Source organism: Diabrotica undecimpunctata, chromosome 2, assembly GCF_040954645.1.
Source record: "Diabrotica undecimpunctata isolate CICGRU chromosome 2, icDiaUnde3, whole genome shotgun sequence".
In the NCBI taxonomy this organism is placed as follows: domain Eukaryota; kingdom Metazoa; phylum Arthropoda; class Insecta; order Coleoptera; family Chrysomelidae; genus Diabrotica; species Diabrotica undecimpunctata.
In genome coordinates, this window is record NC_092804.1 from 25,751,653 (window position 1) to 25,770,742 (window position 19,090).

General features: G+C 33.4%; 1 long non-coding RNA gene across 1 annotated transcript in view; it reads right to left on the reverse strand.

The window, feature by feature from the left end:
• The window catches only part of LOC140433249 (uncharacterized), a 182,079-nt gene that overhangs the window by 72,360 nt on the left and 90,629 nt on the right, over nucleotides 1-19,090 (reverse strand). The window contains exon 2 of the long non-coding RNA XR_011949898.1: nucleotides 5,767-5,883. This is a non-coding gene — a long non-coding RNA (uncharacterized lncRNA). The remainder of the gene's footprint in view (nucleotides 1-5,766; nucleotides 5,884-19,090) is intronic.

The window sequence follows — 19,090 nt, forward strand, 5'->3', positions numbered from 1 at the left end:
CCGACTGGTTTGGATTATCGCTAGACACTCGACAGCCAATGGTCCATTCTACTGTACAACATGAAAACTACGGAAGTAAATTGTCCTAGTAATGAAAATTAGTAAGATGCAAAACACTGCTACATATATAGCCATCGCGATAAAGAAACATACATTTGTTGTTGTTGCATACATGCTCAACAGGCCTTCGCAGTACTGTAGAGCAAATTGTATCTTGATGCAATAATTAGGTCAAAAGCTGAATTATATAAGTTATATAGAGAATTATAGAGAGAAAAAATAACGTTGCCACGGAAATTCTTTAAAGTTTTTTAATGGTTACCATCTAAACACCACATTGCTATGGTTTTTGTTCACTTTCTCATTATCAAGACCTAAACAAGACATTATCAAGAGTATATTTTAGCGAATTTCGGTAACCATATGATTTTAATTTATTTTATCTTAATTAATCTTAATAAACTTGAAAGCGACAACATTTTTGGATGGAGAATGAAAAGACCTTTCAAACGATATATCACAAGCCTATACTTACTATTTTAAAAATTGGGGGTTGTACCTGTCATTCTAAGGGGGTTGAAGGTAGAGGTTGCATTTTCACGTTAAAGAATGTCAAGTTATAATTTAAATTTGACGTGTTTCGGGATTTTTATAAATATGTACAGTAACCTAAATAATGAATTTATTCCATTTGGCTTTTACACACTATATGTATAATGTTAAAAAATAGCTAATACCAAACTTAGAACTAGGAGACAAAAATTATAAAAATTGAAGAGCTAGATGATTGTTTTAAAAATGCAATTCCTAGGATTATCCATGCATTTTTTTTAATAAGCAAATATCAACTGTGGATAAAGTTTTACAAGCTACTACCCTGATTTGTCCACGATAAGTTTAAGGTAGAACCGAACTTTGGAACGTTTTACATGAAATAAACTTCAAATACGAAAAATTTGGCAGACAGTCAATGCTTATCGAATCCAAAGAAACTGTTTGTTGGAGAGTACCTACGTATAATAAAAAACATAGGACAGACAGCAAGAATATTTATTATTTAGATGAAACGTGGATTAAAAAAGGGCATCCTGTAAGAAGAGTTTGGAAATATAAAAACATAAAAACAGCTCAGGAAGCATTTCTTTAAGGATATTTAACTAGTCTAAAGGAACCAACTGGTTGACGACTCAGTTATTCATATTGGCAGTGTAAATGGAATTCTCGCAGAGGGTTTACTTTTGTTTGAATCAACGAAAACCTGTGATTATCACAAAGAGATGAACAGAGATATATTGGAAGAATATTTCGAACAAATGATTGCATTCATACCTAAATATTCAGTTATTGTAATGGACAATGCAAGTAACAACTCCAGATTATTTAAACGTTTACCTTTCATGCAATGAAAAAAAAAACAATCAAATTGCAACTTGTTTCATATCTTATTGATTCAAGACATAAAGTATAGGGCCACTCAAAAAAAGCCATCAGTCTTTTCATCTATCTCCGAACCACTGCTTACCGGTTTTATTATTTTGGGACATTTGTTGATCCCAGAATAGTGTTTTAGTATAAGTGGCCATTGTTTTGATGTGAAAGGTTAATATAGATCGTCTTTACTTTCAGTTCCTTGTCCACTAACACAGTTCTGGATTCATGGATTCACAGCTGTTTAAAATCATAAATTCATGTCGGTTCTGTATTGACAACTTGATAAGAATAGATGAAATAAATAATAAAGGCGGTACTAATGGTAACATCCCACCAAGAGTACTATACAATTATTTTATTTAGAAAAGTAGGCGGAACTCGTTTGTTACTAATTGATTTTTAAGTACTTGTGTTTTATTTTTGGATTTGATTTGACACAATTTGTAAAAAAGATACAACCTTATGATTCACCGAGAATTTATTGAATGTGAGTATTTTGAAGGTCTGGCCTATACCTACATTTTTTGTTTTTTGTAGTAGTTTAATTTAAATAGTAATAAATTCTTAGACAGGAGTATCCCATTACTTTTAATTTTTTCTATTACTTGTTATTTTTAGTTTTAACTTGTGAAGTATAGATAAGAATAAGTGATATATTCAAATGCATTATTATATTAAGATACTCGTCATCACTATCAAATCAAAAGACTTTCTAACTCTGCTTCTGATAATTGTTTAAACGCCATTGCGATAAATGTTACACCTCTTCACAGAACAAGAAATAATCTCCGATTATAGCAACATCTTCTTCTCTTTTTCTTCTTTTTATGTAAACATGACTACCTGTTTTTCAATGTGCCTCCAGTAAGTTGTCGTTCCATCGTTTTCGTGGTCTTCCTACCGATCGTTTTTCTATTGGGGAATCGTCTTTTGCCGTCTTTACTACTCTATTTGTTGTCACTCGGCTTATTTGATCCTTTCATTCTACTCTTTTTTTCCTTACCCCGTTCTTGATGTTCTCCACCTTTTATCTACGTCGTATATCTGTACTTTTAGCTCTGTCCCATAGTGTCTTACCATCCATTTTTTTAAGTGTTTTCATCTTTGGTGTATCTAACATCCTTTTTGTCCTGTCTGTGTAGGTCTTGCTTGTGCCGCGAATGTCATTATTGGTCTGATATTTCTCCATATTAATTCATTCAGATTGCATGCTTCAGTTTCGAGCTTTCCGTAGCTAAATAAGGTGATGCCTAGATATTTAAACTTCATCTCCAACGTTAAATTTTCTGGCGGTTATATTAAATTGGTGCAGCAATAGATATGCAGCAACTATACCAACATGTGCTATATAATTTGAAGTGCATCCAGAGCTTAAGACCTGTAAATTACCATGGTTTTATTTCTATTGGTCAAATTGTCTTCCCATAATTAACAGCAGAATGGAGCTTATAGTAATTTATCCTGCAGTGAATGACAACAATTCCTCTTAGACAGAATATGAGGAAGTTGTTTTATTTATACCTAGATCTAAATACTCTTCGTGCTGCGTTTTTTTACTACGACTTTTATCCATCTCTTCAGTAATAAAAACTTAATTCTTTAGTTTTGGTTTTTCTTTGCATATTACTTCGGTACTTTTAACAATTGTGTTTTTAATGTCACTTGCGACTATGTTATTGGCTAGTGTAGAAATATCAGGTGTTGTTTTATCATTTAGGTCGAATTTACTTAAGGGACAGTTTCAAAGAGCTATTACTGGGTTGTGGCCAAATCCACATCTACACCAAGATATATTTTTTGCTGATTAAATACTGTTTTTGAAACATTTTGTTAACTAGTATAGATGCTTTTAGGTATAAGTACTTAAAACGACTAGTACCATTTCCCGAAAAAATTGAAAAAGGCAATATCCATGCTTATTTGCAACAATCAAACAATAACGTGCTCCCAGGTATACAAATTCGTTCACTGCTTTGATGACGTCGTTTTCTTTAACAAGTATCCGTAGGATTTGTGGTTGCATGCTTATTTTCATGGACTTCGTTTTGTTGATATTTATTATTAAACCCATTTTTGTAGCCGATTCTCTTAGTGCTACATATGCCTCTTGTACAACGTTTTCCCTTATCCCAACAATATTTATATTATCATCATAGGCAAGGATTTGTACTGATTTTTTATATATTAAACCAGTGGTTATGACTGTGATATATATATTACTTTTTCCAGAGTCAGATTGAACAGTATACAGGAGAGATGATCTCTGGGGCAGCCCGGTAATTGTTTTAAAAGGTTTAGACAGTTTCCCCTAGATTCTTACTCTACATTCAACGTTTTCAAGAGTTAGTTTTGTTAAATTAACCAACTGATTTGGTACTTATAGCTCTTTATTGCTTTGAACATTTCTCTTCTATTTACAAAGTCGTAGGCTGCTTTGTAGTCTATAAATATGTGATGAGTCTATGCCACATTTCAGTATTTTTTCTACAATTTGTCTCAAGGTTGTAATCTGATGAACTGTCGACTTACAGTTCTATTCTTTTCGTTGTCTTCTCTTTTTCTGGTAATTCTCTACAGTTGTTCTTACTCGTCGGGTAAGCATTTTTCTGTAGGCATCATTTTTTTTGTGTTGCATTTATCTCCGTGTGGAGAAGTCTGCCTCCCATCGGGCGCATCCCCTGGAAATAAATAGGAAAACGTCCTTACTGGTCCTAGAACCGGCGAATAGGTGGGAAATAAAATACTACTCGCGAACCAAAACAGACTAAGGTATGGCAACCTTAACAGAAGAGTTCCCGATCCTTCAGGTTGGGGGTTGAGTTAGAGGCCAAGAACCTTTTCCTGTAAAAAATCATATATTACGGAACCTCAGGAACTATAAGCTGGGCGGAACGACGATGACTCTGCAACCGAATAATGGAATTGAGATTAAGAACATGGAATACCCGAACCATGAGATGGAGCACTACCATCTTTACTAGCCATAAAAGTAAATATGTTTAATTACAGTTTGATTAATGTATATGCCCCGACTAATGACAAACCAAAAAAAATAAACGAACAGTTCTTCTACCAGAGCTAAACTACAAAAGATGTCCCAAAAACGACACTAAGATTCTGTTAGGTGACATGAATGCAAGAATAGGACGAAAGCGAATTTCCATGCCCATTTTAGAAAGGTATAGCCTACACAACATCAGTAGCGATAATGGATTACGACTGATAACCTTAGCAGCAGCACTAAACATGACAGTCGCTAGAACCTATTTTGAACACTAGAATATCTTGATGAAAGAACGGGTCAGATTAATCACATCTAATAGATTTAAGACCTGGAACAGATGTAATAAACTGCAGAAGTTATAGAGGCGCTAATATAGACTCAGATGATTGTCTAAGAGATGCCAAAAGCTAAGAGATGCAACAATTGCAGAACGGTACTCCGATTTCATCACCAATAGGCTAAGGAATCAAAATGTAAATGAAAAATGCCAGACAGATATAGACTCCTACTGGACTAGAATAAAGGAAAATATTGTAAAGCAGCAAAAGATAAAATAGAAGTAGAAAATTTTGCCCTTAAAAATCATTGCTTTGACGATGAATGCAAAAATGCAATAAAAGTCTCTTTTCAATATGATAATTTCAAGTTTTTTGTGAAACATAAAGCAATGTATATTTTGCTGTAAAATGACTTTAGAATATCATCTAAGTAATTTTTCAGTTTTTTATACTCTACTCTCGAGAGTCTCTACCCTCATTTGCTATTGTTCTGAAGCTGTTTTCTTGTGGCATTTTAAAGTAATTACTATTTAAATGGGAATAAGCCATAATTAAAGGTTAAAGTACGTTTATTGACGTTTCAATTTCCACTTCGGAAATCGTTCTCGATTGTTGTCTCTACATCTTCGAAGATGTAGAGACAACAACCTAATACCAAATGGCTTGAAGTTACGTCCAGCATAGAGAACGATTTCCGAAGTGGAAATTGAAACGTTAATAAACGTGCTTTAACCTTTAATTGTGGCTTATTCCCATTTAAATAGTAATTACCTCATTTGCTATCTTACTAAGCTTTGAAATATCAAGAACTTGAATTAATAATAATTACAATAATTGTTTTGCGTTTATACTCCTAGTAATAATTAAAAAGTCCTGCTTGAATATTGCAAACCATCTTTACATAAAACCGACGGGACGCCATTGATGAGTAAGATATAAATAATCAACGAAAAACATTTTAATTTGACTTTATGTACCAACTGCATTTTTTAAATAAATTTATCTATCTATACCGGTTTTTCAAGATCGTTCTAATGCTGTGTTAATTCTTACCATTCGTTAAAATAACTGGTTACTGGTGTCGTTCCTTCCTTTTCTCTTGTTAAGACGCTTATGTAATTAGTACGTGCGGTTCTTTGATGTGTCACTCTGAACTTCTGATAAAATTTCCTAAAAAAAGAGAAAGTGTTCGGTTCAACGGTATAATAAATTCATAATTTTATTTTTAGAATTTCAAGAGGTTGCATTAACATTATTATCTATTAAAATTTAATAAAACATATTGTGTAACAATAAAATAAAATAAACACTGATTTTAATTTTCAGTGTACGTAATGGCCACCTTAACACTTTTCACTAAACATTTGCTTCATAATAACGTCTAGAATATCTGTCAGACAGATAGAAGTTTTAAAAAACATATACCACGAGTTGATAAAAATTGAATTATAGAAAATCATTAATTTCTAAATTTTTGCGTACAGAACAAACAATTCTTCTTAATAATAATTTTTTTATTGCTGTTCTAAAAAGTTGATTGTTCTCTTCTTGACCATCATTCTTCTTTTTATGTAGACATGACTCTGTCTGTTTTTCAATGTGCCTCCAGAAAGTTGTCATTCCATCGTTTTCGTAGTCTTCCTACTGATCGTCTTCCTATTGGGGAACCGTCTCTTGCCGTCTTTACTTCTCTATTTGTTGTCGGCTTATATGATCGTTTTATTCTACTCTTCTATTTCTTACCCAGTTCTTGATGTTCTCCACCTTGCATCTACGTCCTATACCTGTACTTCTAGCTCTGTCTCATAGTGTCTTGCCTTCAATATTTCCAAGTGTTTTCATCTCTCATGTTTCTAACATCCTTTTTGTCCTCTCTGTATCAGGTCGTGTTTCTGCCGCGTATGTCATTATTGGTCTGATGACTGTTTTGTAAATTAATCCTTTCATTTCTTTCCCGATATTTTTATTTCTCTATATCGTTTTATTCTGGCAGCCTACGGCTCTGTTTGCTCTATTCACTTGAACTTCCACTTCAGTTTACAAGTTTCCGTAGCTCGATAATGTGATGCGGTTATATCAAATTGGTGTAGCATACGTTGTAAATCGTCTTTACTTTGAGAGAGTAGTATTGCGCCGTCTGCATAGCAGATTATTTTAAGTTGTTTTCCTTCCATTTGGTATCCTTTTTAGTTCTTACTTTTTTATTATTTTATCTATAATCAGGTTGAACTATAGAGGACTCAGAGAATCTCCCTGTCTTATCCCATTACCAGCTTCAATGAAGTCGGTTAGTTCTTCTTTCACTTTTACTTTTATTGTGTTGTTTTGATAGATATTTTTCATCGTTTTAATTATTTCTAGAGGTATCTCTCTTGCGTACAATAAGTGGATAACGCCTTTTAATTCGACTTGGTCAAATGCCTTCTTAAGGCCCACGAAACATAGATATGCTGGTTTGTTGTATTCTAATGATTTCTCTTCCACTTGCCTCATTATAAATATAGCGTCGGTGCATGATCTTTCTGACCTAAAACCTTGTTGTTCTTCTGCTAGTGTTATAATTGCAATTTTGGTGTTGTGTTTAATAAATTAATGCCTCTGTAATTTTCCGTTGCTTGATCTCCATTCTTGAGGAATTCTGTTTTGTTCTATTATTTTTTCGATTAGTTTTAATAGTTGTTTGGTCAGATCTGGTCCTCCGTACTTTATTAGTTTGGTTCTCCGTTCGTTTGGTATTCTGTCCTCTACTGATGATTTTCTATTTTTTAGTTTCCTTAATGCTTAATTTATCTCTTCGTACTCAATATTTTTTTCTTCTTTGTCGTCACCTCTGGTGTTGGTAGTTCATTATCGTCACCTTTAGCAAATAGGGATCAAAACTAGTCTACCCATGTTTCCTATGGGAATGAATTGGGAAAAGAGCAATTGAAAAAGTGATGACTAGAGTAGGATACTATATGTAATAATGATATTGTTGTGTGTAATGTATAGCCATTCCGAAAGAATGTCTTATATCTGAGTTCATTCCAATACCCAAAAAACTCAATGCAATGAAATTTAAAGAATATATAAGGATCAGCTTATATATTCTTCATGCGAGACGATAGAATAAGAGAACATCAACTGGGATTTAGAAAAGGCTTTGGCACTAGAGAGGCATTATTTACTATACAAACACCTATAGAATGGTGCCGAGATGTCAACTGTACCTTATTCATATGTGTAGTTAACTTTGAGAGTTAATCATTACAAATTTTTACTGATATCATAAAGCTATTATACGAGAGGCCAACAAAAATCTAAAAAGATACCTATAAGAAGAGGAGTACAGTAAGGATGAGTACTATCCCCTTTACTTTTTAATATTTGCTCAGAAAAGTTGTTTAAATAGGCACTAGAAGACATCAATGAAGGCATATCAATTAACGGAACACTAGTGAATAATCTCAGATATGCAGATGAAACAATACTCCTTGTGGACAGCAGAGAAGCGCTGCAAATTTTGATTGATCGCACTACACAATACTGAGTGAGGTATGGAATGGCTTTGAACATAAAAAAATAAAAATCATGATTGTCGGTAAAAACAATATTGAAGAAGAAACAATCTACCTACGTTAAAGGCAAAGCTTTAGAGAAAAATACCCAGATACAATTTCTTGAGATATGAGCTAAATGAACAATGGGACTGCAGCCTTGAAATAAAACGACGCATTGAGATACCCAGAAGCTCTTTCAATAAGAAGAAAGCAGTATTATGCAATGGAAAACTGATAATAGAAATTAGAACTTGAGTATTGAGATGCTATTTATTCTCTACCCTTTTATATGTAGTTGAAGCCTGGACAGTTACGGGCGCAACTGAAAAAAGACTTGCTAGCTTTGAGATGTACTGTTATCGAAGAATTTGGAAAATATTATGGGCACAACAGGTAACAAACACGGAAACACAACGATTAAAAAAGAAAAAAAAACACTCAACAACACAAAGGAGAGAAAAATGAGCTACTTTAGTCACATACTAAGAAATGAAAACTATAAGTTGATGTGATTATTTATACAAGGGAAAATTGAAGGAAAAAGAGGACTGATGAGACGAGGCACATGTTGGTTGAAAATTTAATGTAGTGGAGTGGAAAAACAATCATAGAACTCTTCAGAAGTCCTGCAGAGAGAGTAAAACGGGTCGTGATGAACGCTAATGTCCTTAAAGGATAAGTCACATAAAGAAGAAGAAGAAGAAGTAGTGTATAATATAACTTGGTTGACTTGTATTATTATTTTGTTGTGTAAACATCTATTTTTGCTCGTTTCTTCCCAATTTTCCTAAAATTTTAAGGTGGATACTCTCTTCAACATTTTTTTCGTATAGTTTTCTATTTTTTTTTTTGGGTTTTGTATATCAGAAACATTTATTAAAATATTTAAAAATTTATAACACTATAATTCCAACATTCTACAGCAATCTTCTGATACCCTCGTACATGTGCATTCGCAAAACTGCTTTATTGCCAAAAAATAATTTTATTGCCTACGTAATGCTTGTTGCACAGGTATAACGGTACCTTCATGAATATGAATAAGTAAAAATACGAACGACTTGACCCCTTTCGCATTTATATTTCTTTCAAGACCCATTCACTTCAACCCATCTCTATTCGTCGCCATGTCGATCGTCTCGTTGAAGTGCATGGGTGTGGCGGGCACTGTAGTCGGATATTCAGTTCCAACTTTGATAACGACGTTCATTGAATGCATAAATGCATTCGACCTCAACTGACAAGAAAAAGATTCGCATTTGGTATTTGAAAAGAGCAAGATATCTGGTTACTGCATTTAAAGATCCGATTTCGAGAAGAATATTATGTTTTGTTCTTTTTATAGTAGGTACGGACTATAAAAATTCTTATCTCTTATTTTTTTTTATATTTCAAAGTAATTTATTTTCATTTAAAGCTAGAAGTAAAACTGTAAGAAAAAGAAATAGAGAATACGGCGTAAAAGACAAAAAATGTAGCTGAGCTAATTATTGGTATTAACATCAGTGTGTTAAATAACTTGGTTATATTCTTTCATAAGCACTTATCTACATTTAAAAAAAATTGTAATAAAATTTTATGGTTTTATGTTAATGTGTTTGATTGACAGATGAAAAGGTGGTTTTAGTAATTTTCCAGATGTTTTTAGTAATTTTACCATAGTTGGTTGTTTACTTCCCATAAATTGTGAGATTGTAAAATTTAGAATCTTAATTTTACCCTTTAACAAAAATCAACAAATGAAAACACAACGAAATATGTTTAGTTTGTTGGTATCGCGGAAGAAATCTCAGTTTTCGATCGTTTGCGTTTGAGCATTATGGTAAAACTAAAAATTTTATGAATGTTTTATTTAAAAATCTCTTATAAAAGGTATATAATGAAAAAGACCCTTTCGGGCTACATCAAAGATCGTTATTGGACTAAAAAGTGATGCAAGTTTTGTGATGTAGCCCGAAAGGGTCTTTTTCATTATATATTTTTAAGGATTAAGGATATAAGGATTTTTAAATAAAACTTTTGTGATTCACAGTATACAGTCAAGCACAGGAATTTTATTTTCCTTGTGGATTTTCATAAATGTGTTAAAACTGTTTTATTATTTTATCTTTTCTCGGTTTAAGACAGTGTACATATGCTTCTATCAATACGGGAGCTGATGACGAGTGTACACACTACACAGCAGGCTTATATTCTGTTCTGTTTTGGTCAAGTTTAGGGATGAGAAAAATTTTTCTTAATTTCGACGTTTGATTTTTTGACTATTGATTTTAAAGTTGGAGTCTAATTTGTTCTATAGAATGGGATCTTCGTGATCTTTTTACATTATCTGAGGTTAATTTTGTATCCTCTCATATATTCATATGTAAATTGTTTGTTTGTTAGACTTAGTCTGTGTTTTTTAAGTCTGGTAAAGATTTATCGGTTGGTTTGTACTATGTGAATCAGTAATTTATGAAACATAGTACTTAAGTCATAAAACCTGAACTTTATAGGAGAAACAAAAAACCGTTTCCAGGAGATTAGACGTTATAAATTATTTTAAATATATAGAATACTGACAAGAGAATTTAAACAAAACATCTATCTATCTTCTTCGGTCCATCTTTGGACATAGGCCTCCCCAATCCTTTTCCATTCTTCTCTGTTTGTCGTTACAGTCATCCACCTAGAACCCACGTGCTTCTTGATATTATCATCTGCCCATCTCATTTGGGGCCTTCCTCTGCTTCGTTTATATTCCCACGGTCTCCAACTTATAAGACTTTGGTTCCATCGGTCTTCTTTGTGTCTTATATTGCGTCCGGCAAATCTTCATTTCAATTTTGCAACTTCTTGTCTAACATCCCTCACTTTTGTTTTCTCCCTTATCCATTCGTTTCTCTTATTGTCCATTAGTCTTATGTGCAACATTTGTCTTTCCATTGCTCTTTGGGTTTTTATGATTTTGTCCATGTTTGCTTTTGTAAATGTCCACGTTTGGGAACCAGCGGGTAGCGGGTAGGAACTCCCTTCGACAGTCCGCAGATTCCAGGAGTTTCCTGACCCGGGAAACTAGTACCTGCTTAGGGTCCCTTGTCCAGGGTCACGGATGAAGACCACAACGGTATCCACGGCGGAAAAGAACATCTTCGGTACAGTGTGTATGGCGGAAGTGGCACCCCTGATTTTAGGGTTAGTATAAAATTAAATGTAGCGCCTGATATGGGCGGCTGATAACTAACTCACCAACCCGCCTGGCAAGTGTGGTGTTTATATGCCATTTCCTCCCCTCCCACTTTTATCGTGGCGAATAATCAAACAAACGAAACATGACAAGGGTAAAATTACAAAATTTTGAATCTTAGTTTAAGAATAATTTTTCAATTAAATGCTATGACTTAGTATGATTTATAAATAAACATAGTTGTTGATATGAAAAAGACAGCAAAGATTTGATTTCACGTTCAAAGCGTCTATGTATCTGTTGATACGTATTTCGACTTAATAAGTCTCATCAGAACAGTTATTCATAGCCGTTCTTAACGTGAAAAATAGTCTTCTCTGTCTTTTATGAAGCAACAATAAAATGGCTTCGTTATGGACGCAATAGCGACATCTGATAGAAAAATCGGTAAGATAGTTTCGAAACAAATTCAGATTTCTGCTTTAATAGTTGTTGATATATATTTTTTATCGAAACATAAAAAGAAGCTATTAAATGTGAAAAAATAACTATATAAATAAGAAACTATTGCCAAAAATATTTTTGTGGTTTTATAAACTTAAATTACATGTGATGATGTACGAAACTATAAAAAATATTCCCTATTGGCGAGTTGATCAGTCAAGTAACGTATTATAAAATTCTTTGTGCTCTTCTGGTAAGTACTGAAGTGTCTTCTTTAAATCGCCTATCTTCTCTTTCAAAATGGGGCACATCGTTGGATAAGCTTGAGTAGTAGGTAGTTGAACATCCTACTGCCCTGGCTTTTTTAAAGTAAACATTACAACTATTTACTTGCACGGTTTTCCGGTTTTTCTTGCACGTACTATATTGCCTTTGTAATTAACATACTCTGCTCCAGGAAGTATTGAATTTTTAATTTTATTGACTTTATACTCGTCAGTGTGTAGTACACCTTTTCTCTTCTTCCGTTTAACACTTTCACTATCACTCATTTTTTTTACTAAAATACGAATGTAAAGCAACAATAATGCTTTAGCAACGACAGATGATAAACAAACAAAAGTTACGATAGAGGTTGTATGTATTCTGTCAAATTGGTAGATGAACGTTTATTTGTGAAACATATTAAGTCGGCGACTTAATAACTTTCATAAATAAACTGAATGAAATACGGTCTGTTAGTGCGGGACCTGTAATTGTACTTAATATGTTTCATCCATGTGTAAACATTGGTTTTCTGTCAAAATGTCAATTTCTGGAAATGGGTGACTTAATATTTTTCATAAATAACTGATTCATGTATTTTTGACTTAGGTGGGTTCTACAGAATACATTGTAAACACCAGGATTTTCCAACAGGATGTTGCCCCCTTCAGACCAAACAGAGCCACTACAGATAACATATTCATACTAAGAACGATACAAGAAAAAGCTTATGAATACGACATAGACCTATATAATATGTATATAGACTTTAAACAAGCTTTTGATAGTGTGAAAAGAGACAAAATGCTGGAAGACCTTTGTAATCTAGGTATACCTAAGAAATACAACAGCCTCATAAAAATGACATTGAAGGGTTCAAAAGCCGCAGTCAGAGTAGATGGAGAACTGACTCCCTTGTTTAACATCAACATGGGAGTAAGACAGGGAGATGCCCTATCAACCATGCTATTCAACCTAGTTCTTGAGGCAGTCATCAGAAAAACCAATATAACCGGCCATATAAACACCAAATCAGTACAAATTACTGCATAAGCAGACGATGTAGCCATCATTAGTAGGAATAAGCCACGACTAATGGAAGTGTTCAAACAAATTGATCCTGAAGCAAGAAAAAGAGGTCTCAAAATAAACGAAGCAAAAACGAAGTATATGACAGTCAAAAGAATAACTGACAATGAAAATAATATCACAATAGACAACTATACTATCGAACGAGTGGATGCCTTTACATATCTCGGCACAGAAATCAATCAGAATAACTTCGTAAGTAGCGAAATTAATGCACGTATTTCCAGCGGGAATCGTACATACTATGCTAATAAAAGATTGATGACATCGAAATTATTAGACAAAAGAACCAAAATGACTATCTACAGAACACTGATTAGACCCGTAGTAACCTATGGATGTGAAACTTGGGTAATGACGAAAAAAGATGAAGCCCAACACAGGACATTTGAGAGAAAAATACTGAGGAAAGTATATGACCCGGTACAAGAGGAAGATGGCACATGGAGAATCAGGAGAAACGACGAGGTTAATGAGTTAAATGAAGGTTATGACATTGTAATATTTGTGATAAGTCAAAGACTGTCATGGCTGGGACATGTGCAGAGACAAAACGATGCAAAAACAACAAAGAAAATGTTACAATGGAAGCCCATAGGAAGGCGAAAAAAAGGAAGGCCCAGAACGAGATGGTTGGATGACGTGGAAGACGACCTGAAAACAATGAACATAAGACAATGGAGAAGAGGGGCACAAGAGAGATCTGAATGGAAGGATATAGCCAGACAGGCAAAGACCCATCCAGAGTTATGATGCGAAAAGAAGAAGAAGAATGTTGCCCCCGGCATTTACTGTTATTAATCCTATTATTTTTAGTGGTGTGATTACAGGTATTAAATTGTGTTTAGGTGTGATTCGTTCAATTACTTTTATTCGCTTTTGTTAGCATCAGAGGGCTTTTGGTTTAATTTCTACGGGATCTTTGTGTTGCCGCTAAACCATAGATATGATTGGATAGTAAAATTTAAATTTTATGGAGAACGCTGAAGAAGAAATAGCCTTTGGTGAGTAAGTAAGCATTTCTTGTCGGGTTTCACGCGGGATATCAGGACGTCAGACAAGCTCTTGTGCCGTCCCGCATTCCACACTTTTCCATCTGTCCCGTCCCGCATATATTTTTGCTGTATTTTCGTTTTTGCGTCCCGCAAAACTAACTTAAACTATATTTTCTAAATAAAAAAATCTTCTCATTTTTCTTATTTTTTTAATAATGCTCTATAATGGTTTATAATATTTAAACAAATTTAATAATTACTTTAGTTTCTACAAGTGGCACCTTTTTATATAATTCTTTGAGTTTTGTCTCTATTTCTTGTTTTAAGTAACAGCCATATTCCGATACATGGAAAGCTTCCAATTTTTAACGGAGATCGATTACAAGCTGCTATAAAACAGTTTTTCAAATTAAATTCGTCATCATTGTTTTGGCCAGTATTAATTTCTAATATTTTTTTGTCGAGGTAGTGAAGTAGTAAATTTATGTACATGACTACACTGGAAAGCGTGACATACTTTTCCCCTCTTAGTAAGTTTTTAACTTTTTTGCAGCAGTATTTTAGGAAATCCATTGGTTTTAGTAAATGCCATTATGCTTCTCGGATTCTGAATGGTAATAATTTTGAATTACTGACACAGAAGGAAGTAATGGAAAGAAAGTTCTTTTTATTTATTACGGTTTACAGTTAGATTCAAAGGTATTAACATCTGGTAACGTTGCCGTAATGTCGGGTGTCGGTTTATTAGGAGGATCTAAACCAAAACAATTTTTTTCATACAAGGCGTGCTTCGCAACAAATCAATAAGAAACGTCCAAAAATTTTGAAATTTTCTTTGATTCTAAATGTATTAATTATGTTTCATCAATATGAATTATTAAAACAGAAAACCTTTTAATTTCTATAAATATTTTTAAGTTGTGAAAATATTGCAGATACTTGTATACTCTAGGTATTAAAATAAATGGTGTTAGATTAAACAATCTGAGATTTGCCGACGACACCGTTCTGATCGCAGAAACACTTGAAGAGCTACAGACATTGGTGAATAAGATAGCAGACTGCAGCGAAGAATATGGACTATCTTTGAACATAAAGAAAACTAAATTTATGGTAATATCGAAATCAACACAAAATGTCCAAAATTTATATTTACACAATGAAATTATCGATCAAGTTAGCAAATACAAATATTTAGGCACTTTTATAAATGAAGACAACGATAGCTCAGCAGAAATCAAAATAAGAATAGAAAAAGCCAGATCCATATTCACTAAAATGAAGAGAGTGTTGTGCGGAAGAGATTTGAGCCTTGAAATGAAACTAAGCCTGATGAGATGTTACGTACTTTCTGTGCTGTTCTACGGAATGGAGTCATGGACGTTGAAAAAGATTGATACCAAAAAATTAGAGGCATTTGAACTGTGGATGTATCGCAGAACCCTGAGAATATCATGGACCGAGAGAGTCACAAATGCCGAGGTCTTGATAAGAATGAATAAAGAAAAGGAAGTCATATTTACGATCAAAAAACGAAAACTGCAATACTTGGGACACATTACAAGAGGCGAAAGATATGAACTGCTTCGAATAATTATGCAAGGGAAAATAGCAGGAAAAAGGTCCATAGGAAGAAGACGAAACTACTGGCTAAAGAATCTACGGGAATGGTAAAGCTGTAGCAGCAACGAATTGTTTCGGTCAGCAGTTTCGAAAATACGTATAGCCCTGATGATCGCCAACCTTCGGAACGAAGATGGCACTTGAAGAAGAAGAAGAAGTATAACTTTAATAATTGTGAGTGATGCAGATGGGGTAAATACCTATTATTAATTAGTTTTGAGGAGGACACTAAAGAATGAAAAACTGTCCTAGATGAGTATGTGACATTTCATAGGATCGGTATGTAGAATTGTGACGGATATAGATGGGGTAAATATTACTACAGGTGTGGGAGTATTATATATTTCATGGCAGGGTTCGTAGCAAATATAAGCAGCAATACATAATAGAAAGGACAAATAAAAAGAAGACAATGCTGATGACATTGTGTTTGCTTATTTATTTGGGAAAGCTTGATTTGACATGCTTAATACTTGGAAGATAATCACTTTGGGAGACTGTGTAAGACTATAACTTGAGATAATATTATTGTTATGACTTGTGTCACAAAATTTAATTAGGAAGGCCGATTTCACATATCCAAAAGCAAAGATAGTGATGAATAATGATGCTTGTCTGCAGTAGAAACAATATTTTATAGTTTTATATAATAACCAAGGAGAAAAGAATAAACAGGAATAATTAATGATTATAAACAAATTGTTTATTGATTGTTATTGAGTTTGATAACTACCCTTTTTATAATTAAACGATACGAAACCTTGAGACGCTCCTGTAGATTCAGAGTTCAAATACAGAAGATGAACATCAAACATAACCTTGGATAATATTACCAAGGAGAAGGAAATTAAATTTAGGAAGCCAACTCCGAATGACAGTCAGTTTTACAGTTTAATTTACTTCATTTAGAGTCTTTGATGGTCTCGAACTAACTATTTTTGCTCTGAATATAAATTCCGACCGGTAAAATAATTAATTCGGTTTATCTTTCCGGGTATGGTGTCACGAATGGTGCACGGATAATACCGTTTTATGCGGATAGGTAGGATTTTTATATTTTGATCTAGAAAAAGGATTATAGTTTTTTATTTCTAATGCAGGGATGTTTGTGTGCAGATTGATGAGTGATAGTAACAGACAGATTTATTATTTCTAGTACGTATTAGAAATTTCGTCATTGGTTATCGTTTTTATGCTATAGTTATAGTACAAAGAAAGTCCCAATCGAAATTTTTGTGCATTTTATATTTATTGTGCCTTAAAATAAACTGAAAACAAATTTTCATAAAATTAAAAAAGTTTTGATAATTAAAATTGGCTTGTCTGTTTTCTCATTAATTTAATTATAATTGGCTCTGTGCTTTACATTGCCAAAGAATACAATCCTACATTCAATTTTATGGCTTGACAATTTTTATAATTTTCTGCCATGTTTATTTGTTCGTTATCACGTTATTCATCTTGGGAGTTTTTCGATCTTGTTTCACTTATTTTATGTATCCGAGTTTGGCTCTTTATTTTTACCTTCCTACGGGTTTACACATTACTATTTTCTCTGCCTTTTCACATTCCGGCAGCCGTTGAACATGACATATTAGGCGTAAATGTCCAATCTTGTATCGTGGTTTGTATGTTATGTATAATTCAAAACTAAATTAACTATGGCATACATTTTTCTCTTTACTTTTCGATATACCATGTGGTCCATATGTATGGAATAAATTCATTTTTAGCGTTATTATGTACTATTTGAAAAACCTAAAACAGGTCGATTTTTATTTTTAAATTGACAATTTACAGTATAAAAGTATTATCCCCCTCCAGCACCTCCCTTGAATTATAAGCACCCCCTCGAAAATTTTAAATAACAAAGAGGGTCATGTGGCACCTTGTTAGAAAGACATTTTAGTCCTCTGTTCAGCAATATAAAGTTTTTTGAGTTTGTGCAATCATAACTGTGAAAATTGATTTTTACAATTCAATTAAATATTCAACTTGACCACCATTATTCACTTCTTGACAATAACCGAGGCGATTTTGGAATGAAGAACATTTTGTATGACCTCGGGGGGTATTTTGTTAATTTGTTCCGTTGTCCTAACTTTTAAATCAGCAATATAGCCTGGTCTAATAAAATATACTTTAGAAATAATCAGGTATTTTCGTATCTGTTCTGCTAAACATTAGGGAAAAAACTTTGAAGATAATAAAATATTAGTCAAAAAGTCAAATAAAAAATTGATATGAATCTAGTACGCTGCTGTCATCTACCTATTACTATGTTACTAGTTAGTTACTATGAGACGTCAGTCATCTCGGCAGAATTATTAAAGCATAGAGGATCCGAACTATGGGAAAGAATCCATTACCTAATAACATTAATATAGACGAAGGAGCAAATGCCAGAGGAATCGACAGTTGGCCTCATACAGCCAATATATAAAAAAGGAGATAAGAGGGAATGCCAGAATTATAGGCCAATTACATTGCTAAATGTAATATACAAAATTCTTTATGGTATAATCTACAATAGATTATTAGAATACTCCGAACATATAATTGGTGATTATCAAAATGGATTCAGACCAAATAGAGCCACTACAGATAACATATTCATACTAAGAACGATACAAGAAAAAGCTTATGAATACGACATAGACCTATATAATATGTATATAGACTTTAAACAAGCTTTTGATAGTGTGAAAAGAGACAGAATGCTGGAAGACCTTTGTAATCTAGGTATACCTAAGAAATACATCAGCCTCATAAAAATGACGTTGTAGGGTTCAAAAGCCGCAGTCAGAGTAGATGGAGAACTGTCTCCCCTGTTTAACATCAACATGGGAGTAAGACAGGGAGATGCCCTATCAACCATGCTATTCAACCTAGTTCTTGAGGCAGTCATAAGAAAAACCAATATAACCGGCCATATAAACACCAAATCAGTACAAATTACTGCATATGCAGACGATGTAGCCATCATTAGTAGGAATAAGCCACGACTAATGGAAGTGTTCAAACAAATTGATCCTGAAGCAAGAAAAAGAGGTCTCAAAATAAACGAAGCAAAAACGAAGTATATGACAGTCAAAAGAATAACTGACAATGAAAATAATATCACAATAGACAACTATACTATCGAACGAGTGGATGCCTTTACATATCTCGGCACAGAAATCAATAAGAAGAACTCCGTAAGTAGCGAAATTAATGTACGTATTTCCAGCGGGAATCGTAGGTACATACTATGCTAA